This window comes from Cherax quadricarinatus, chromosome 32 (genome assembly GCF_038502225.1).
Source record: "Cherax quadricarinatus isolate ZL_2023a chromosome 32, ASM3850222v1, whole genome shotgun sequence".
Taxonomy (NCBI): domain Eukaryota; kingdom Metazoa; phylum Arthropoda; class Malacostraca; order Decapoda; family Parastacidae; genus Cherax; species Cherax quadricarinatus.
This window is the reverse complement of record NC_091323.1, coordinates 1,300,508-1,323,081: the sequence shown is the minus strand read 5'-3', so window position 1 is coordinate 1,323,081 and position 22,574 is coordinate 1,300,508. Positions and strand designations below refer to the sequence as shown.

General features: G+C 44.6%; 2 non-coding genes across 2 annotated transcripts; both read right to left on the bottom strand.

Annotated features, from left to right (window-relative positions):
- Positions 1 to 10,698: 10,698 nt before the first annotated feature.
- TRNAV-UAC (transfer RNA valine (anticodon UAC)) lies at positions 10,699 to 10,771 on the bottom strand. Its single transcript has one exon. It is a non-coding gene; the product is annotated as a tRNA-Val (tRNA).
- Positions 10,772 to 21,227: 10,456 nt separating this feature from the next.
- TRNAV-UAC (transfer RNA valine (anticodon UAC)) lies at positions 21,228 to 21,300 on the bottom strand. The gene has a single exon. It is a non-coding gene; the product is annotated as a tRNA-Val (tRNA).
- Positions 21,301 to 22,574: the final 1,274 nt, after the last annotated feature.

Genomic DNA, 22,574 nt, shown 5'->3' with positions numbered 1-22,574 from the left:
ATAAGATTTTTGCAAAAATTTTAGGAAATAGGCTGAAGTGTGTGGTGGATAGAGTGGTTGCGAGAGGACAACATGGTGTGTCTGGGAGGACGATGTATGACGGGCATAGTATTATAAAGAATTTTGTGAAAGGGTCGGGAGGGGAGCAGGGGGGGGGTGTCTTAGCGTTAGATTGGCAGGCGGCATATGATAGTGTAGACCGTGAGGTGTTGTGGTACATATTAAGGAGGCAGGGTTTTGGGGAGGAGGTGGTGCGTTGGGCAGAGACATTGGGACGGGGTATTAGGTAGGGTTGTCCCCTGTCTCAATTGTTGTTTGCCTGTTTAACAGACCCTTTCTATAGAGCGGTGGGAGCGTATATGGAGGCGGATTGGGGAGTAGGAAGTGGAGAGCAGGGAATAATAAGGTACGTGGATGACACGACAATACTCGTGCGAACGCTGAGGAGTTTACTTGCGGTAGGAGATGTTATTGATAATTTCACGGGGGTTACCGGTTTAAGAGTTAATGTGGAGAAATCAAATTTACTGGTCTTAAAAGATTGGGTGGGAAGAGAGAGTTGGGGATGGAATGTACGTTGGAATATGGTGGACAGGATAAAAGTGTGTGGGATAGTGTATATGGGTACTGCGAGAGAGGCGAGGATGGTTAATTCTGGACGTGTTGTGGATCGAGTCGTGGGGCGCTTGGATGGGTTGAGACCAACTCATTTGACAGTACATCAGCGTGCGATTGTTGTGAATGTGTTGTTATACAGTAAAGTCTGGCACGTGGCAGCAGTATATCCGTTAGCAGGTCCGGATGTTACGAGGCTGTTAAGTAGGGTTTTCCATTTTCTTTGGGGTTCCGGGTGTGAATGGTTGAGTAGGAGCGTGGTTACCCTAACGGTCAACAAAGGAGGATTAGGGTTGATTGATTTATGGTTAAGAGTCAAGTGTATTTATTTAAAGTGGGGGTTACGCCGTGTGCAGGGACAAGCGGGGAAGGGCGTAAATGACTTACATGAAGAGGTACGAATGTGGTGGAGAGGGTCGGAGATGAGGGTGTGTGAAGACGTGTTGCGGGCGTTGCTGCATGTCCGGCACCCTAATAAAGTTCGGGTGGGTGTTTTAGAGCGTGCTGTAGGGGTGAAGGTAGTTGCGAAGGCTGAGAGTATCTACCCTATGTATGCGTGGGAAGATGTATGGGAGAGGTTACAGTTGATGCGCGTGCGACCAAATGTGCAAGAGGTATTTTTCCATTTTCTCCATGATATACTGCCGTTGGGTGCTGCACTTAAGGAAAGAGGGTTGATGGTGGAGGGCGTGTGTCGGGTGTGTGGGGATGAGGAGATGGTGTTTCATGTAGTGTATTTTTGTGATAATTTAGGGAGTGTCAGGGAATGGATTGGTAAGGTTCTGAGGACAGTGGGAGGGGGCGGGATATCAGTATTGAGGGCATTAAATTTGGATGTGGGAGGCGTAGAGGCGCCTGTGCAACGTGCAATCACGTATACAATTGCAGATTTTGTTTTTGTATTCTGGGCGATGAGAGGGAATGGGGATTGGGAGGTGCGCAAAAGGGTGTTGGTGGCGACCATTTATAGAACGTTGTGTTGTAATTGGGGAATATATGGAAGTCGCTGGGACCAGGCTTTTTCAGCAGGGTATCGTAGTATGAGTGTGAGAGCATTGTTAGCATTGTGAAAGGATGGGGGGTTGAAGTTCAGGGGATGGAACAGGCTCGTCTCCGGGGTTGGGTATGCACAAGGGCTGTGTTGCTGTGTGTATTAGTGTAATGTGTGGTTGTGGTGAATGTGGTTGTGTGAGAGGATGTTATGGTGCAGTTATATAATGTGTTATAGCTGTCTTATGTCAGAGTCTACTGCCTTCTTTCTTTGTTGAAGTACTTGATTTACCTTTAGGCTTAGCCCTGGCAAACGGGCTTTTATGTGTTTGTACCGAGCATTTTATTGCTATATTATAAAATGTGTATAGCCTGTAGATGAGTGCGGAATGCTTATGGCTTTTCTAGTTTTGTGGCTGGCTCGTGACTCGTGTGTGACTGCAGGGAACTTATGTACTGGGGGGTTAGTTGAGTAAGAGTATGTACTTTGTTTTATCATGAGATTGTGATGTAGGTCCTTTCATTTATTGATTATTTGTGCAGGTTGTGAGCAACCGATATATTTATCGTAATATTCTTATTGTATTGTGCGTTGACAATATGTCACAGTAATATTATGTAAATAGTGTATACCTGAAGGGATTATGGCTTTAATTTTTTTTTTTTTTTTTTACATTATGTTATTGAACCTGTTACAGGGGTCATCTACATATTATGTCCTTGTTGTTGTTCTTGTGTAAATAGGATTAAGATTACCCATCTTTTTAGTGTATTTGTGTAACCTCTTTGTGTCTGTTAATATTGTTTGTTATTTTGCTATTGTACGTCCTGAGAGATTGTGATTCATAATGTATTTATGATAAATGTATATCAAGCCTTGTTTAAGGGGTTTTATGTTAAGCTATGTATTGTATTTTAAATAAAATATAAAAAAAAATAATGTTGAAGTCTCTGAAAACTGCCTGAAAATGTTTAGAATTGAAATTTGACCACTAATCTGCCTGAAGTTTCTTAGGGAGGCCTACATGAGTATGATAAAATAACCAACGATCTCAAAACCCTAAGATTATTTTACATTTTGGAAACAGGCCCTGGAAGCCTGGTACTAGTTTCTCTGCTTAGTTTTAGTGAACTAGCAAAATTCGCCATTAGTTTACTAAAAGGTTCTCCTATAGCAGTGATTGGTTGTAGTGAGGTAGGTTTAAAACGGTGTTTTGGTTTTTATACCCTTTGACAAACATACCACGTTCCTACATTTTTTCCCAACCATTTAACTTACCTGGGGCCGGTAAAAATATTTGGAAACTTTCAACACATTTTTATTTGTACCTAAATGTCCTCACATTGGAACATCATGAGTCAGACCTAAATGTCTCGCACAACCATTGGTGGTGTGCCTCCCTGGCTTTATCTGGTAATACTTCCTAAGAGAGTGGCTTCCTCACTGATAAATGGAACATTTGGTTAGTTGGGAGGCACACTTCTCAATAACATCTGACAACTGAAAAGATTTCAGGGTGTCATCACATCCCTGCGACTCGAAAACGCTGTTCCTGTTTTGGAGTATTCACTCATTCATCAGCTCCTAAACCCCAAATAAAACTGAATTTCTAACGCCCAGTCAGCCCTAACTGCCAACAAGAGGGAAGAGGAAGTCGGATGAAAGAATGACAAGTAATGAGTAAAGGGGAAAATGATCGTTATCATCACAATTCTCTACTAATGACCAACAGAACTTCAGTGATATTTAAGAAGAGCATATAAAGAGATTTATACTGGAGAGAATGCTGATGTGGGGATCAAAAGGTGTAGGAGTTGAGTGTTGAAGACAGAGAAGTAAAAATTCAATAACTTGTCACTGGTGAGTCACAATAAGAACCATCTCAGACCAATGATAAGCTTAGAAATCATTTTATAAAGGAGTGACATAGGAAAAGAAGAAATCCAGTTGAATGTTAGGGAGAGATAATACACGTGAAGGAGAGAGATATAAGGAGCAGACAGAGTTCCACCTGTCCAAATAGACTCGGGCTGCAGTATAATGAAGCGAACTAAGAATTGAAAACCAAGAATTTACAATATCATTAGGCAAAGAATAGGAAAAAGGATAGAACCGAGTGATTGTAACAACACATAGATAATTATTAGAATTTTCGTCTCTCGTCCTGCGGGGAGAGAGGACGCTTCTCCAGTTTCTCCTGCACGCCACCTGGTGAGGAGAGTATAGAATTATCACCAAGATGGTGGACCGTATGGTGTGTAAACACTGCATCGAGCTGGTCCGTGGGTCTATAAGTAGTGCTACAATGAACGTTCTGCTCCCAGGCATCATCAGGGACGTTTATGGAATCCCCAGTGAAGAACTATATGGGGTGGTGCTTAATGGTATGACAAGGGACATGAGGGCCGGTTTTTACACCAGCATCGTCGATGAATTTCAAGAACGGAGAATGAACGTGAATTCGGCAGTGGAGGTGTGCATGCATGAAGTCTCTAAGTATTTTGCTTGGGTGAAGGTATGGAATGTACCTTTTGAGATGACGGTGTATAGTCTTCAGGACGCCCTCAGTGGTTATGGGACTGTCCATTCAGCGAGCATGGGGGTGTGGAGGGACGGCCCGTATGAGGGGCTGCCAGAAGGATCCTTCACACTAAAAATGTCCCTGCAGCATCTGACACCATCGTATGTCACATTGGACGCCTATAGGACTCAAGTTTTTGTGCACTATGCAGGGCAGAGGAGGACGTGCCCCAGGGTGCAAGTATCATCTCCTGTGGATAAGCAGTCAGAAACCTTGGACGTTGTGCCGGGTGTTGTGGAAGGTAGGAGAATGTGCCTATGGAGTGAGGAGGTGGAGAGGGATGAGGTTGTTATGGGGACATGTGTCACTCTCCCGGAGGAATCGGGGAGGGGAATATCACTGCCTGAAGGACCATTGGATACTGCAAAATCTGCCCAGGAGGGGATGTTGGAAACAGTGTTGAAGGGTTTTTTGGAGGAGTCAGAGCATGGTGTGGCAGGTGCCTAGAGGTTATGTGGTGTCATGGAGCCGGATAAACAGCAAGGAGGTGAGAAAGACTTGAGTAAGGTTGGAATGGAGAGGGATGTGGTGGTGGAGGTTCATCAGGAAGACATGCTTGATGAAGATATGTGGGTGGAGGGTAGCTCCCACAAACAAACAGTGGGGGCATCAGAAATGGACGAGGTCCTCACACCAGGGCAGCACCCTGGATGGTGGGGACGGCAAGCCGGGGAAGGGGTTGCAACGTTAAAGGTCAGAGGAAAGGGACAGGACAGGGACGGTAGGCAGGAATGGGGGAGTGCTAGAGAGAGCTAGAAACCTATGAAAGGAGGACCAAGTAAGCCCCAACAGCATAGGGGTAAGCTGCCTTTCTTGTAAAGTTCAGGTGTGTGACTTTCAATGTAAATGGTCTTAAGACCGAGGTCAAGAGGGTTTGGTTAGAGTGGTTTTTAAGGAGATTTATCGTTGATGTTTGCTTTTTGCAGGAACATAACTATAGGTTAGGATGTGAATTGGTTTTGAAAGGTTATAGGTTGTTTGCCAGTAATGCTTTGAGATTGAAAGGAGGAGTGGCTGTGGCGGAAAAAGAGACCAGCCCTTTGCGTGTCCTGGGTTGGGAGGACGGGGGTGGGAGGGTTGTCAGGGTGGATGGGTTTTGGGGGGTTGGGAGGGTTTGTTTTGTAGGAGTGTACATGCCAGCGACCAGTAATGCTAGGGTGAAAGTGGACTTCTGAGAGATGTTTTGAGGGATGTTGGGGTTGTCGATGTGGTGAGGAGTAGGGGGTATGGAGTGGAGCACACTTTTGTTCATAGGGGATATGAGGTGAGGTTAGATAGGATGTTTGTAAGGAGATTTATCGTTGATGTTTGCTTTTTGCAGGAACATAACCATAGGTTAGGATGTGAATTGGTTTTGAAAGGTTATAGGTTGTTTGCCAGTAATGCTTTGAGATTGAAAGGAGGAGTGGCTGTGGCGGAAAAAGAGACCAGCCCTTTGCGTGTCCTGGGTTGGGAGGACGGGGGTGGGAGGGTTGTCAGGGTGGATGGGTTTTGGGGGGTTGGGAGGGTTTGTTTTGTAGGAGTGTACATGCCAGCGACCAGTAATGCTAGGGTGAAAGTGGACTTCGTACGAGATGTCTTGATGTATCATTTGTAGGGTTAACCGGCTATTAGGGTGCTTGGGGGTGATTGGAATTGTGTGATTAGGAATGGGGACGTGGTTCAGAGGGGGGATGGTTGTGTTTTGAGTGTTCTGAGAGATGTTTTGAGGGATGTTGGGGTTGTCGATGTGGTGAGGAGTAAGGGATATGGAGTGGAGCACACTTTTGTTCATAGGGGATATGAGGTGAGGTTAGATAGGATTTATGTCAGGCAGGGAATAAGTGTGGTGAGAGTGAGGACTTATGATGTGGGTTTTTCTGATCATCGAGTGGTAATAGCTTATTTGTGGGTGGATGGTATAGTGTGTGTTTATGCGGGTTACTGGAAATTGAATGTGAGGCTACTAAGGGAGGAGGGTGAAGGTACAGGTTTTACGGATTGGTGGATGTCCTTTTGGGAGACTAGGAGTGGGGCAATGAATTTGCTTGTTTGGTGGGAAATGAGGGCTAAGATTGGGATAGCAGAGTTTTTTAAAGTTCAGGGACGGGAGCTGGCATGGTGGCATTATGGATTCCAAAATTATCTTGAAGGACAGTTAAATGATCGTTATGAGGGGGAAAGGGTTGGGTGGTGTGGGGATATGGAAAGTCTACAGAATCGGATTGCAGAGATTCATAATGAAAAGTTTGAGGCAGAGTTAGGGCGGGGTTGGAGGATATTTTAAGGGGAGATAGGCCATCAGGCTTTGTACTCAGGAAATTTAGGGAAAGGCAGACGAGGACCACTTTGGTGTATATAGTGGCAAAATCAGTTTTGTGGAGGGAGAGGGCCTATCCACCACGGAAAATATGAGTTTTTATGCTGATTTTTGGTTTAGGGAGAAATGGAGGAGGCATGGGGGGGTGTCGGTGAGGGGATGTTTGGGGAAGAAGGGATCAACAATGTGTTAAGTGAGTAGGATAGGGGAAAGCTTGAGAGTAGTATTAGTGAGCCGGAGGTGGAGGAGGCAGTTTTTGGGCTGTGCCAAGGTAAGACACTGGGGATAGACAGTATACCGAACGATTTTTATAGGTGTCATTCGGGGTGTGTAAGGCATTGTTGGTGGGGGTTTTGAATTGTATGTTAAGTAGTGGAAGGAAGGGGAAATAGCAAAAAACGGGTGTCACAGTGTTAGTGCCAAAAAAGGAGGGACGAGTCTTGAGCAATTATTGAGCGATTTCGTTAATGTGCTCGGATTACAAGATTTTTTGCTAAGATTTTGGGCAACAGAATGAGGAAAGTACTGGATTTTGTAATATATAGGGGGCAGTTTGGTATTCCAGGGAGAAGGATAAGGGACGGACAAGGTTTTATCAGGGATTTTATTGAGAGCTGTCCGGGAGGGGGAATACCTGGGTAAGATTGGGAGACTGCATATGATTGGGTGGATAGAGATTTCTTAAGGGTTTTCTCAGAACGGTTAGGGTTTGGGGAGGGGGTGGTGAGATGGGTGAACACCCTTTATGCTGAGGTGGTGGTGAGGGTACAGGTAAATGGGAGGTTGGGTGAAATTGTACCAATGGAGGCAAGGATGCCTGCTATCCCAGCTGCTTTTTGCTTGAGTGCAGAATCCCATCTATGAGTTTGTTAAGGAGATGGATGGGGGGTGTCAGCGGGGTATTGTTGGATATGTAGATGATACAACTGTTTTGTTTAGGGGTAAGGAAGCATTAAGGAGGGTGGGTAGAGTGATTCAGATTTTTGGTACTAATGCAGGTATGAGAGTTAACATGGTGAAATCAAGGTTGCTGGAGGTGGGTAATTGGATAGGTGGGAGCTTGGGGGAGGGGTTAGGATGGACAGTAGTGGATAGAATCAGGATATGTTGGATATGGTATGTGGCATGCAAAGAGTACGTAACCTTTATTCGGCGCATGTACACACCCTCATTTACAGGCTATCTCCCTCAACCAGCGAACCAGGTGACTGAGGATTGACGATGGGGCCCAGTCCTTCAACCAATACCCAGGTTCCAGCCAATGAGAAGATGGTTTTGGCAATCGCAGAGGTTATGTGGGTACCACTCTCCTATCTGCCCTTGTCATTCCCATTCTAGAGCTGGTTGAGGCACGGTCTGCTCTCTAGTGGGGCTTCTATTCTGCCTTGCTTACCGTGGAGTGCACTAATACCTATCACTGTACATAGTGTATATAGTGTACATACTTCTGTTCTAAAATGGTGAAGGATAATACAAGTCAAAAGTTTTCTGCTGTTTATTTTGCTCCCTTTACACCCAGGATAACAGGCCATTTGGACTCCTGGGTTGTAATATGGTATTTGGCGGAGGTGCAGGACTGCAGGAGGGTCAATTCAGAGTCTGTAACGGGAAAGGTTTTGGGTAGACTTAGAGGTTTAAGTGCGAAGGATCTAGCATTGCATCAGAGGGCAGTGGTGGTCAACTCGCTTGTCTATAGCAAGGTATGGAGAGTGGCAGAGGTGTTCACCTTATAGGTACAGGACATTTTGGAAATCCAGCAGAGGGCGTTAAAGTTTGTGTGGGGTTTTAGGAGGGCGTGATTATGTAAAGAGGTAGTTATGACGGATGTTCAACGAGGGGGTTTAGGTTTGTTGGCGTTGGGTCTACGAGTAATGGCTATCTATATCAAGCAGAGGTATATTAGGGAAGGGGGTGTGTGGGACGTTAGAGTAGGAAGGGTTATGGAGGAGGCTCGTAGATGGTGGAGTGACAAGGACTTGCTGGTTTGTGAGGATATGTTGAGGGTTTTATTCACAGTGCAACAGGTGGCCAACCTAAAAGTACAAAGGTTGGTGTGGGCTGTGGGAGGGAAGGGAGTCTTGCAAGGGGTTGCAGTGTACCCAACGTATGATTGGCAGGTCATTTGAAGGGAATTTAGTAAGCTTAGGATACCGGGAATTAGTGTATCGTTTTATCATGGGGATTCTGCCTCCAAAAAGGTGTTGAGACGTATGGGGTTCGTGGACGAGGCATCTTGCCTGCATTGTGGTGATGTTGAAACGGCGTTTCATGCTGTCTTTTTTTGTCCATTCTTGGAGGGGGTGAGATTATGGATGAGCGGGGTTATCAGACTTTTGTGGGGAAGGGGGTCGCTTGTCGCTTTTAAGGACTTTATTGTTAGATGTATGTGGTGTGCCAAAGGATGTGGGAAAGGCTATAATGTATGTCATAGTAGACTATTTAGTTATTTCTTTGGGAATGCGGGAGTTAAGGGGAGATTTGAGGGTAAAAGTGTTGGCGGCAAGGTTCTATAGAACGAAGTGTAGGAATAGGCTTGTTTATGGAGCGCTTTGAGGAACCAGTTTCCCGGAAGGTTATCGGAGCCTCACTGTGGGTACCCTTTGTCGGGGTCCCTTAGGGTGGGCAAAGGGTTGTTCTCCTTTTCAGGGGATGTAAAGTGGTGGTTTTTTTTTCTGTTTGCTAGTATATTTGAGGTGTGTAAGATGTTGGTTTGCCAGGCTTTGTCTGGTTTGTAAGGTTGTATCACGGGTATGGTTTGCCTTTGAGCAACACGAAGGATGCTTCTAAGAAAGATAATGACAACAGTCATGTCTCAAAGAACGTTTTTTTTTTTTTGAGACACAGGGAACATAACCCTAATGGCTATGTTCCCTGTGTTCAAAATACCCTTTATAACCAGGATAACAAGCCCTTGGGATCTGGGTTTTAAGAACCTAGCTGTGTCAATTAAGACTCAAGTCACAGGTTTCTGCGGTACATGTAGTTTTTGGTCTTAGCAGGATAAGCGCCACTTTTAATTTATACTTGGTGCATATCTTGTCTTGTATTATGTATTGCGATTGGTGTTTTATTTTAAAATTTACTTCTGTTCCTTTGTAACCCCTTGTTCTAATATTTATTTTTTTTTGTATTGTATACATTGGACTTCGGGGGCTTTTGCATTATGCACTTTCAATGAACCCCGTTCTTGGGGACCTAGGATAAAAGGGGGGGGTAAGGTTTTTTTTTGTCTGGCATATTTCATTATTTCAGTGTGAAGGTAGTGCACTAGATTTTGTTTACCATGGCTGTGCAACGTTACCCTTCAGTTATATGTTTTAAGTTTATAGATGGAGGAGAGTGGTTATGTAGCACCAGAGAATTGTTTTTTTTTAAATTATGTGGGTTAAGGTTGGTTGTTTGTATACTCATTAACATCTGCTGGTTGTTAATTGATGTAAGAATTTAATTGTATGTATAGGTCTAGTTTTTATCCCATGTTTTAGTTTGTTGTTACGTATGTTGAAAACTTAACGTATCATTAATGCTCTGGAGATTTGGTATTCACCGTTACAGGGTATTGTTCCGGTTTTTGTGGAAAATAATTAGGTTTTTTGTTTATATATATGTGGGATGTGTTAAATTATGAAAGGGTATTGGTCTCATACCCCTTTGATGTGGAAGATATGTCGGTTATATCTGTATAAGTTTTTGTTATAAGAACATGTATATGACCATTGTATGCTACATGTACCCTTCTGCTCTTTTAAAAATATATAAAAAATTATTAGAATTACAACTGAGTAATGTAATATTGGTTCTTGTAAATACATGCAACGGAAAACGCAGTATCCGCATTTGGAGGTCTCCCTGAGTTCCCCTGTATCCTCACATATTCCACTGTAATATCGCTATTTTTAGTTACAGTAATACAGCAGCATCTGAAAGCAGGTGATGGTAAAGAGGAAGTGTTAATTAGTATTAAGAGAACATGAGTAACAGTAGAAGGAATACTGAGGACAGGAGTTGGTATAGGGCATAGCCTAAGGTAGACACTCTCAGTCATCCTTCCTATCCCTGTCTCTGTAGATTAAAACACTAGTCCCGAGAGTGACCATTCTTCTTAAAGCAGAAGCAGCTCTCCTAAGTTGAATTAGCTGGTTTAAGGAAGCATACTCAACATTTCTCCTTTGCCGGAGATCAGTCTTCTCTAACAAGGCAACAAAACATTGTTGCTCTCGCCAGGGCTCGAACCTGGGACCTTCTGCGTGTAAAGCAGACGTGATAACCACTACACTACGAGAGCACGTGCTACAGTCCTTGACAACTATTTATCACTAAGAGTCTAGGCAACATCGTAACAGTGGTAAGCATGCATTGCCCTAAATAAATTTATTTCTGAAGTTACCTTTGTTTTATAAGAATAATATAATTGTTTTGTGTGTTGAACCCATGTGCCTCATTGAGCACTGGGTTGGAATGTGTTATGGTAGGAGCTTGCAATGGTTAGCGGAATGCAAGGGCATGAGGTAATGGAAACGGGGGTTAGGGCGAGTAATAATATATCATTATTTACTACAAGTACATGCACAAGGTATACAGACCCCAATGACATACTATTATATAGAAAGCCGCTTGTTATGCAGAGCATTTCGGGCAAATTAGGTCAGTTTTATTCCAGGATGCGACCCACACCAGGTACCCATTTTACTGATGGGTGAACCGGTGTAAATAAACACGCCCAATGTTCCTACTCTCGCTTGGAATCGAACCCGGTCCCTCGCCGTGTGAAGCGAGAGCTTTAGCCATTCGTACCCCTCAAGGAAGGTTCCTTGATGTTGGTGAGGGGCTCTTGATTTAGGGAATTAGATCTGTGCTCCAGTTCCACATCCCCCTCCCCTAGGCGCTGTATAATCCTCCGGGTTTAGCGCTTCCCCTTGATTATAATAATAATAATTTAGCCATTCGTAATTGGCAGAGTAGGTTAATTAAAAAAAAAAAGTGAGTATACACCAAAGTGCTCTAGTCCAATGAAAATGCTCTAAGTAAATCCTGAGTGCCCAGTGATAGGACACACTATGAAGATACGGGAAACTCTCACTGCCACCCTGCTGTACCTGGAGAACTATACTAGTCCTCATCATGAGAGTGCGAGCGCAGTTTCTCAAACCTGGTTGCAGTGTGAAGAAGAATGCTTGAATCATAGATGAGGATTTATATTATTATTATTATAATCAAAAAGAAGCGCTAAGCCACAAGGGCTATACAGCGCTGCAGGGTAGGGAAGGAAGCAAGGGAATTGGATGGCAGAAGGGAGGGGGGATGATCAGCAGGTTACAGAAAACAGCGGGGCAGGGGATAGTACGGGGGTAGAGGGTAGCAAGAGATTGAAGTAGAAAGGGCTGAAGGTATCAGAATTTGTGAAGTAAGTCAGTTGTTGTCAAAAAGTCAATGAGAGAGCCCGGATGAAAGGTGGGTCCATCAGCGAGAAGGGAAGGTAAAGAGAGAGCAGCGGAGCGAAGACGACGACAGAGGTAAATTCTGCGTGCTCGTTGATAAAGTGGGCAGTCCAACAGAATGTGGCTGACTGATAATGGAGCTTGGCAATTCTCACAGAGAGGAGCAAGACGCCTCTCCATGAGATATCCATGAGTAAGACGAGTATGGCCAATGCGAAGACGGGAGAGAGTAGTCTCCCAACCTCGACACTGGTGATAAGAAGACGGCCAGTAACCTATACTCGGTTTAATAGATTGAAGTTTGTTGCCGAGCATAGTAGACCAACGTTGTTGCCAACGGGTGTGAAGGTGGGAAGATATTGCAGTAAAATAGTCCGTAAATGGAATACCTCTATAAGAAACTGGTAGGTCATGTACTGCTGACCGCGCAGCAGTGTCTGCCTGTTCATTGCCCTGTACGTCAACATGACCAGGGACCCAACAAAAAATAATATCTTTATGCTTGGTAAAGATGCGGCGTAGCCAAAGTTGGATACGGAGGACTAAGGGGTGAGGTGTATCAAATTTTTGTATAGCCTGTAAAGCACTAAGGGAGTCTGAGACAATCACAAATGATGACACAGGCATAGATGCAATACGGATAAGTGCTGTAAGGATGGCATATAATTCAGCAGTAAAAATACTAGCCGAAGATAGTAAATGCCCTTGTACGACGCTGTCCGGAAACACTGCTGCGAATCCTACGCCGTCAGAAGACTTAGAGCCATCTGTGTACACAGCAATGGCATGAGAATGAGAGTGAAAGTGGTCAAGATAATGAGAGCGGGAAGCGACCGTAGACAGTTGGGCTTTCGAGCAAGGGAGGGAGAAAGAACAGACTCGAACAGCTGGAACTTCCAAGGGGGGTAGGGAAAAGTGAGATGCTACATGTACATAGAAAGGTGGTAGTTGAAGAGAAGACAAGAGCGAATGAAGGCGAAGAGAGAAGGGACGGAGTAAACAGGGGCGGCGAACAAATAAAGAATGTCTACTAATATCAGTGACCATTCTATAAATGGAAGGATTTCGGAGATCATGAGAGCGTACATAGTAGCGCAGGCAATGGGCATCACGGCGATCGGATAAGGATGGAACGTTCGCTTCTGCATAGAGGCTCTCGACAGGGGAAGAGCGAAAAGCACCAGGGCATAAACGTAATCCTTGGTGATGAATGGGGTTAAGGCTAGAGAGAGTAGCAGGAGATGCCGCTGAATAGATCTGGTCACCATAATCAAGTTTCGATAAAATAAGGGTGGAATGTAGGCGAAGGAGGGTTCGACGATCAGCTCCCCATGAAAGATGAGCAAGGGTTTTAAGAAGGTTCAGCCGGCTGTGACAAGTTGCCTTCAGAGAGGTAATGTGAGGTTTCCAGGATAACCTACGATCAAAGAGGAGGCCCAGAAACTTGACTGTATCACGTTCAGGGATACGGGAGCCATAGAGGTACAAAGGATGATCGGAGATGACAGAGCGTCTAGTGAAAGTGATTTGGTGGGTTTTAGTGCTGGAAAATTTAAACCCACGTGTGGTGGCCCAATTGGAAACACGGTCGACTGCATGTTGGAGAGAAACTGTAATGAGGTGACAGTCAGCGCCTGCACAGGCAATAGCGAAGTCATCAACATAGAGTGATGACCAAATATTTGATGGAAGACTAGAGGCCAAATCATTAAGAGCAAGGAGAAAAAGTGTTGTGCTCAGAACACATCCCTGGGGGACACCTTCAGCTTGGATAAAGTCCGGGGAGAGCACATTATTAACCCGAACACGGAAATGCCTGTCAGTTAAAAAGTTCTTAAGGAAGGATGGTAGATTGCCTCGAAGGCCTAAGGAGTGGGCTTGGGCTAAAATATTATACCTCCAAGTTGTGTCATATGCCTTCTCAAGGTCAAAAAATATGGCAATAACTGAGTGGTTATTCGCAAAGGCATTACGAACATACGTATCCAAGCGTAGTAACGGGTCTATGGTAGAACGTCCCTTACGAAAGCCATATTGACGAGTGGAGAGACTGTTGTGTTTCTCTAAATACCACACTAAACGTCTATTTACTAGGCGTTCCATTACTTTGCAAACTGCACTGGTAAGAGCAATGGGATGATAGTGGGAGGTTTCATGTCCCGTAGTGCCTGGTTTGCGGAAAGGGAGAACAATGGCGGATTTCCACAGCTGTGGAAGAACTCCTTGTGACCAAATAAGATTGTAAAGGCGTAATAGGACTGCAAGGGCTGACTGATGTAAATGTTGTAGCATACGAATATGAATGTCGTCGGGCCCAGCTGCCGATGATCGACAAGCTGAGCGTGTTGCCTCCAGTTCTTGAAGTGTAAAAGGCACATTATACTGTTCTTCTCTGAGAGAAGAAAAGTCCAAGGGTGCTAACTCTCTGGCAGACTTTGAGGAAAGAAATGAGAAATACGGACCAGATGATTGCCAATATCATTGGCAACATCTAGTGGGTTTGCTATATCAACACCGGCAACCCACAGAACAGGAGCCGGGTCAGGAGAATATTTACCACTCAGTTTTCGTACTTTTTTCCAGACTGCACTCATAGAGGAAGCAGAGGTGATGGTGGAGACATAATCTCGCCAGCAAGTGCGTTTAGCATCACGGATGACACGGCGAGCGATCGCACGCTTCTGTTTAAAATCAAGGAGTCGCTCTGTGGTTCTATTGTACCGGTACCTGCCCCATGCAGCGCGTTTCAAACGTACTGCACGAGCACAAGCAGGAGACCACCAAGGCACGCATTTCTGAGAATGCCTGCCCGAAGTTTGGGGTATAGAATGAGAAGCTGTGGTGAAAACGGAGGACGAGAAGAGGTGTAAAAGCTCATCGATGGAGGACGAAGAAGGAACCTCTTTAAAAACAGTTAGGTGTGAGTAAAGGTTCCAATTTGCCCGATTAAATTGCCAGCGTGGGGTGCGAAGAGGTGGCGAATATGAAGGGGAAGTAAGAATGATTGGGAAATGATCACTGTCATGTAAGTCCGGGAGAACAGACCAAGTGAAGTCTAATGCGGCGGAGGAAGAGCAGACTGAGAGATCGATGCAAGAGAGAGCATGAGTCCGAGGATCAAAATGGGTGTGAGTACCTGTATTTAAAACATGGAGGGGGTGGGTGGCAAGAAAAGCCTCTAACTGAATTCCACGGGAATCACAGTGAGACCCCACCCCCAGAGGAAATGGTGGGCATTAAAATCACCAAGTAACAGAATCGGTGGCGGTAATGACGAAACAAGGAAGGCAAAATCCGGAATAGAGAATGCCCGAGAAGGAGAGAGATATAAAGAACAGAGCGTATACCACCTATGTAAGTGGATACGGGCTGCTGTGTAATGCAGCGAAGTATGAACAAATAGCTGATGGTACAGAATATCAGTGCGGAGAAGAAGGGCACTTTCATTAAAGGTCCCATCAGGAAAAGGATCTGAAGAATACAATAAATTATAGCCTGAGATGTGAAAAATAACAGCAGAGTGTAATTTTGGTTCCTGTAAGCAAACACCAACAGGGGCAAACTGGGAGAGTAACATCTGAAGCTCACCCCGATTACCCCTGAGGCCGCGTATATTCCACTGTAAATAGGCCATGATTGGCAATGATAAAGATACTTGAAATCCGCAGGTAAGGGTTTCTACGGACTAGAAGGGTTAGAAAAGTCCACATGCGGAGGCAGTGGAAAACGTTCAAGCAGCGAAGGAACGGTGCGCTGTGAAGAAAGGAGTTGCGCAGATGGAGCAGAGGAGAGAGAAAGAGCGGAAGGTGGATCAGTGTCCATTGATGGTTTGGTCTCTGCAATATATTCAGAGATTGCTTCAAGTGTTTTGGAATACAGAGATGTCGTATGGGAGACAATATTGGGAATGGTAGGGGGAGGATGAGTAAAGATTGGAACTGTATTGGACTGTACCAAGGTAGGGGGGGCAAAAGGGTGGAGGGAACTGGAGAAGCGTGGCAGGGGACAGAAGAGGCAGGAACCTGGGAGGTGGCAGAAGAGGTAGAAACTTGGGAGGGAACAGGGGAGGAAGGTACAGTACGAGGAGGAGGGTGAACCTCTACACTTGTAACTGAGCCAGTGAGAGGGGAAGAACCAGGGACAGAGACAGGGAGGGTAAAATGAGGAGGTGGAGGATGGGTAGGAGGTGTTAACGGACCTTTTTTTGACTTTTGAGAAATAGAGGGACGATTGGGAGGAGGTGTCATACGAGGTCTCGTCGATACTGAGGCTTGTGAGAGAGAACTCGAAGAAGCGAGATTAGACTGAGGCGTTGAAGTAGGGACGTCTGAGCCGAGGACAGCAAAAGGATTAGATACAGGAGTGATTATGGGAGAGGTAACCACAGAGGTGGGTGTAGAAGATGGGATACCAGAAGTGGGGGGACGTTTTGAAACACGGGAATAAGAAACACGTGGGAGTCTCCCTTGGAGGCGGAGATGAGAAACTGCCATGGCATAAGGGAGACCTTCTGTCTCTTTGAGGTAACGGATTTCCCGCTCGTTTAAATAGACCTGACAACGGCGAGAGTACAAAGGGTGAGCCTCATGACAGTTAAGGCAAGAGGGAGATCGATTGCAAGACGTATTAGAATGGTCATCGGCACCACAGACTGGGCATTCGGCGATAGATCTGCAATATTTCGCTGGATGGCCAAATCGCCAGCAATTTCTACACTGTTGTGGTGTAGGGATCACCTTTCGAACTTGTAACCGATGTCCTGCTATATAAACTGAGGATGGGAGTTCTTGGCTGTCAAAAGTTAAACGAGCCACATTGCTAGGGTATCGTCTCCGCCCACGGGCAGGAAGAACGTAAGTGTCTACCTTGAGGATTGGGAGATCTTGAAGTTCCAGCTGTTCAAGAATGTCAGTGCCACATGTCTGGAAATTTTGTTGAACTATGGTATGGGGCAGAATGACAGTACCACTACAAGAATTGAGGGAATGATGTTTTTCAAGAGTGACAGGGACAGTATCGATATGGGAAAGACGAGAGAGCTCATGAGCCTGGGAAGCATTCTGTACGGTAATGATGTGCGTACCGCTCTTAAGAGCATGAAAAGAAATATCTTTACCAACATGGCATAGGAGTGCCTTGCCAATACTATGGTCAGAAAGATAGGCAGTAGAGGAAGTTGGTCGTAAAGTGAAGAATTTAGTCCATTGTTCAGTCTGAAACTGAGCGTGGAAAGGTAGTGAAGGACGTGTCGATCGTTTCTGAGAAGAACGAGAAGGTGGAGAAGTATCATCAGCAGGTAATTGTCGTTGGCGTTTAGGCGTGGGACCAGAGTTGGTCCGACGTGGAACGGGTCGGCGATTTGAAAATTGCCGCACAGTAGAGGGAGAGGCCGGAAGCATAGTCAGAGGAGAGCGAAGGTCCGATAAATCGAAGGAGTCAGTCGAGGCCTCAGTACCTGAAGCGGGTGAGGAAACAGCACCGGCAATAGGTACAGAGGCATGAGGAATGTCTGAAGAGTGGTCCAAAGATGAGGCGGGGTCAGAACGGGGTGCGGTATCAAGAAGGGGCCCGGGGGTACCAGGTTCATGGACTAGGGCTGCCATGGTTAGGTTACTTCTTTCTTTTTGTTTTTAAGAAAAAAAAAAAAGAAAGAAGAAAAGAAAATAAAAATAAAAAAAAGAATAAAAAAAGGGGGGACCGGGGAGGGATAGTTCCTAGGAGGAATGAAAGGGCCAGAAATCTCCCTCCGCACCCAAGAGGACCTCAGCACCGCAAGTAGCGCAGATGCCGCATGGAACCCGTGCCATACCCTACCCATCATGCTAGTAAACTAACAATCCGGGATAGCAACCTCACATCTGCCGAGCTACCTCGGTGGACAAAAGAGAGGGTTGCCGGATATCCACCACAAAGCATACCTCCTTCGGCCACCACCCCCGGAATCCGAAAGGTGGCTTCCAGAGATACACTTGTCGCCCGAAAGACACCCAAAGCTACTCCGGGATACCGGAGAGGGATCGGGACATCCCCAGGCGATCCAGATTCCACGGCAAACTACGCCACCGCTCAGAACCTCAACGGAATGGGATGAACCCCGGTATCCTTTCCCCTACCTAGGAACTAGCGCGCCTGTGGGAGAAATCCCAAAGGACAAAAAGAGGAAGGGCAAAAGGGAGGGGTGGGGAGGAGGATGAGGAAAAGAAAAAGGGGAGGATGGGGAGGATGGGATAGGGGAGGGGAGATTGGGGGGTAATTAGGTTCGGTCTGAGGAAGAAGACCGATAGGTCTAATTCCTCAGACCAAGAGCCTCTTCACCACGCCAAGGAGCCCCCCTTGAAGAGGTGTGGATTTATAGAATACAATCCATTGCATTCTAAGCTGGACCAGCAGTGTTCTATCAGTTGCAGAGGGAATACTGAAAGAAATATCCCTGCAGGAAACTGGAAGGTCATGAATAGCTGAAACAGCGGCTTGTTTATTGCCATGAACATGGGCACTGTAGAGACCCAGCTAAAATCGACTTCCTTGCACTTACTAGAAATGCGACATAAAGTGGTAAATGAAGGATGACAGGAAGATAAAGAGTCGAAATTCTTGATGGCTTGTTACACATTTTGGGAGTCCAAAACAAGCACGAATGACGAGGTAAATATGGTCAAAATATGTATGACAGTATAGAAAAGTGTATATAACCCTACTGTAAAAATACTGCCCGGGTCTCTTAACTAGCCTTGGATTATTCTTTCTGAAAAAAAAAAAAAAGATACATAGAATTCATGAAGACTTTTAGAGCCATGTATGGATGGAGGCGAAATAAGATGAAGAGTGAACGTAAAGGGGAGGTAAATTAAGAGGTGCCATTAGAGGGCAAATGTAGAGAGAAAATGGGCATACACAAATAACCCGCACATAAAAGAGAGAAGCTTACGACGACGTTTCGGTCCGACTTGGACCATTGACAAAGTCACACTAACAGAGGATGGGGATGCCCGGGTGTTGTGCATGTGTCTTAATTTCATCTTGTCGGTATTATATACAATTCTTGTACTACTACTACTACTACTACTACTACTACTACTACTACTACTACTACTACCTTCACCTCTTCCTGCCTATATATAGCCGTCCTGCTCCACCTCTGTTAGTGTGACTTTGTCAATGGTCCATGTCGGACCGAAACGTCGTCGTAAGCTTCTCTCTTTTATGTGCGGGTTATTTGTGTATCGTTCCAGTCACGGTATTGTGCCTTTTTGTTATAAAATGGGCATAATAAATGGGGCTATTGATTAAACAGATTAGGGTTATTAACTAATATTCACAACTGTTCTATACGTGCACGGATCGCTGACACTGGGTATCGTGTCTTCTGCAAAACTAGTTACTTGCTACTGCAAACTGGCTTTCAACTGGGAAAGATAAAAAAAAAAAAAAAAGTCCAACGAGGTAAAGATAATCCTGGATTACAAATGGGAACTCAAGTTAAGAAAGAGTTTCTGGGGAGGCTGAGAATTTAGCTGGACGTCGTAGTATAGTCTTGATAATAAAATAACATAACTGAATGCAGCGCTGAAGCCGAGAGCTCCTCCTCGAGGAAGACTACAGTTTCAAGTAGGTTCAGGTAGCTATTACAGTAGTTTTTGGTTTATTTGAGGATTTCAGAGCAGAAGGAGAAATCTGACCGTATCGTCCAAGGTTATTTAAAGAATACAGACAGAGAGCGGAATGAGGGATAAGAGGCCTTCAAGTAATAGGCATCTGGTCTCCTTTAGCATTAGACAACTGAAGCCCATGAGAAGTGACCGATTAAGAAGGACAATTCGTTGCAAACTGGAGAGTGGCCGCAACAGGTTAACTGTCATCACCGGAACAACCAGTGAAAAATAATCTACATATAGAGATGACAAAGCACTAATTGGAAAAACACAGAGGCTAGATCTTAATTATTAGGTGGTGTTAAGAACACAACTTTTAAGGTAGGTATGCTCACTAATTGTACAACGTCAGGGAAAAAGATATAATTTACCCCAAAACGAAAGTGCCTCTCCTAAAAGAAATCTTCAAATAAAAGTGATAAATTTTATGAAGGTCCAAGGAACAGACCTGGGTAACCTAACTGTAACGCCAGGTAATGCGTAAGCTTTTTCGAGATGAAAAAGAAAGACTACATTAACAGTCGGAATTGTGAGTGAGGTGAGGCATTGCGGATGAATATATAAATTAGCGGAATAAGGGATCGATAGTAGCACCGCTCTTTCAAAAGACAAATTGATGAGGGGAGAGAATTTCGGCTTTCTCATTACCATACTGAACATGGACAAGGTATTACATGAATACATAAACTGCATTAGTAAAAGCGATGCTTCTGTAATGAGAGGAGTCATGATCTAAAGTGTCGTCCTTAAAAAATGCAAAGACTGTGGGTTGTGGCTCGTACGTTGGACTACGTGCGGCTAGCAGTAAGTCTCTTTGATTAGGCCCTGATCCACCGGGAGGCCTGGTCAAGGATCGGGCCGCCGGAGCGTTGATTCCCTGCAATACGATCCAGGTACGTAGACTTGAAGTAGCCTTTGGAAGTTGCTGTGGCAACTTCAGCAGTGTCTGCAAGACCATCACCAGCAACTGAAAGAATAGGTGATGTGTCCCGGAGAGAACTGACAGCGCTCATGGAAGTAGAGAACGAGACAGAGGACACACAAGCCAGACAACTATTACTTTTTACGCTTTGTATAACACGGCTGGCATGAAGTATGGCTTGTTTAAAAGCTGGGAACCGATTCAACGTTCTGCGGTGAAGGTAGCATCTCCATTCAGTTTTTCCAAGACACAGCACTATCTCTCAGGAGACGACCTGTAGTGAACTGTAGTGAGAACATGATCGATATCATGACAATCATTTACTAATGACCAATGAAACTCCAGTGTTTTTCAAGAAGCATAAACATAGGGATTTATAATGAAGAGAGTACTAATGGGGGAATCGAAATGCGTAGGAATATCAGTGTTGAGGATAGAAAGGGGGAAAAACTTTTAGCTAGTCCCCATATGAGTAACAGTAGAAGGAAGCTTGAGTTGGTATAGAGCGTACCGCTAGACAGATACTCAGTAATCCTTTCTATCCTTGTTTTTCCGTAGCATAAAACACGAGTCCCAAGAGTGACCATTCTTCCTATAGCAGATACAGCGCGCCTCATTTGAATCAGTTTACAGAAGTATACCCAACATTTCTCCCGTGCCGGAGATCGATCCTCAATGTCTGAGCTAAGGTAACCTCCAACCAAACCACAAACATCCACAAAACACTGATGCTTTCGCCAGGGCTCGAACCTGGGACCTTCTGCGTGTAAAGCAGACGTGATAACCACTACACTACGAGAGCGCCTATTATACTTTGACCCAACCAACAATTTATTTCTATGGGCCAGACAACTTCGTAACAGTGACAATATAATGATTTACAATATAATATTTTATAGTGTTGAACCGGCATGCGTCACTGAACATTGTGGTGAGGAATTTGTGAAGGGTAAGTGTGTGCATTGGTTCCGAACCATTGCACACTTCGAGGGTATGAATTATTGGAAGCTGGAGCTATATCGAAATCATAGTTTTTGAGTAAAAAAAAGTCAGAAGAGAGTCAGCATCAAAAGTGCTTTACGTCAATGAAAGTTATATAAGTAAATCCTGAGTGGCCAGGATAGATAGGATAATGTTACGAAATGCGATATCCAATAAGTGAAGATATATCCAGAGAATACTACAAGGTCAATGTATTTATACCCCTTTTAACATCTGACCTGTTTTTGGTTGTATAATAATTTGTTAGATATAGCTCTGGTCCAGTTATCCCATAAATCATGTGGCTTCTCAATAGTGCTTTTAGATCAAGTCAACCAAATAAGAGTTGAGATCTATAATAACCAAGGTATATAGGTGGTAATATTTACGTCAATTAAATAAGAAAAGAGATAGGCTCCTACACAGTTCTTGAGTATAGTTTATTATAATTTTATATACTTATTCTGTATTTAACATACGTATGGTGCTATGGGAACTTCGGGTAACAAACTGTGCAATGTAATTCTCGTAATGTATAACATCTGGCACGTTGCTGTGATGAGATATTCAAGAGTACTATATGTATGTATGTATGTGTGTATGTATGTATGGTGCACTCATTTGTGGTTGCAGGAGTCGATTCATAGCTCCTGGCCTCACCTCTTCACTTATCGCTACTAGGGTCTCTCTCCCTGCTCCATGAACTTTATCAAACCTCGTCTTAAAACTATGTATGGTTCCTGCTTCCACTACGTCACTTTCCAGACTATTCCACTTTCTGACAACTCTGTGACTGAAGCAATACTTCCTAACATCTCTCTGGCTCATCTGAGTCTTCAGCTTCCAATTGTGACCCCTTGTTTCTGTGACCCATCTCTGGAACATTCTGTCCCTGTCCTCCTTGCCAATTCTTCTCAGTGTTTTGTATGAAGTTATCATATCTCCCCTGACTCTGCTGTCCGTCCTTCAGCGTGGTCAGGCCGATTTCCCTTAACCTTTCATCGTAGGAAATTCCTCTTAGCTCTGGGACTAGTCTTCTTGCAAACCTTTGCACTTTCTCTTGGCGTGCTTGACCAGGTGTGCATTCCAAACTGG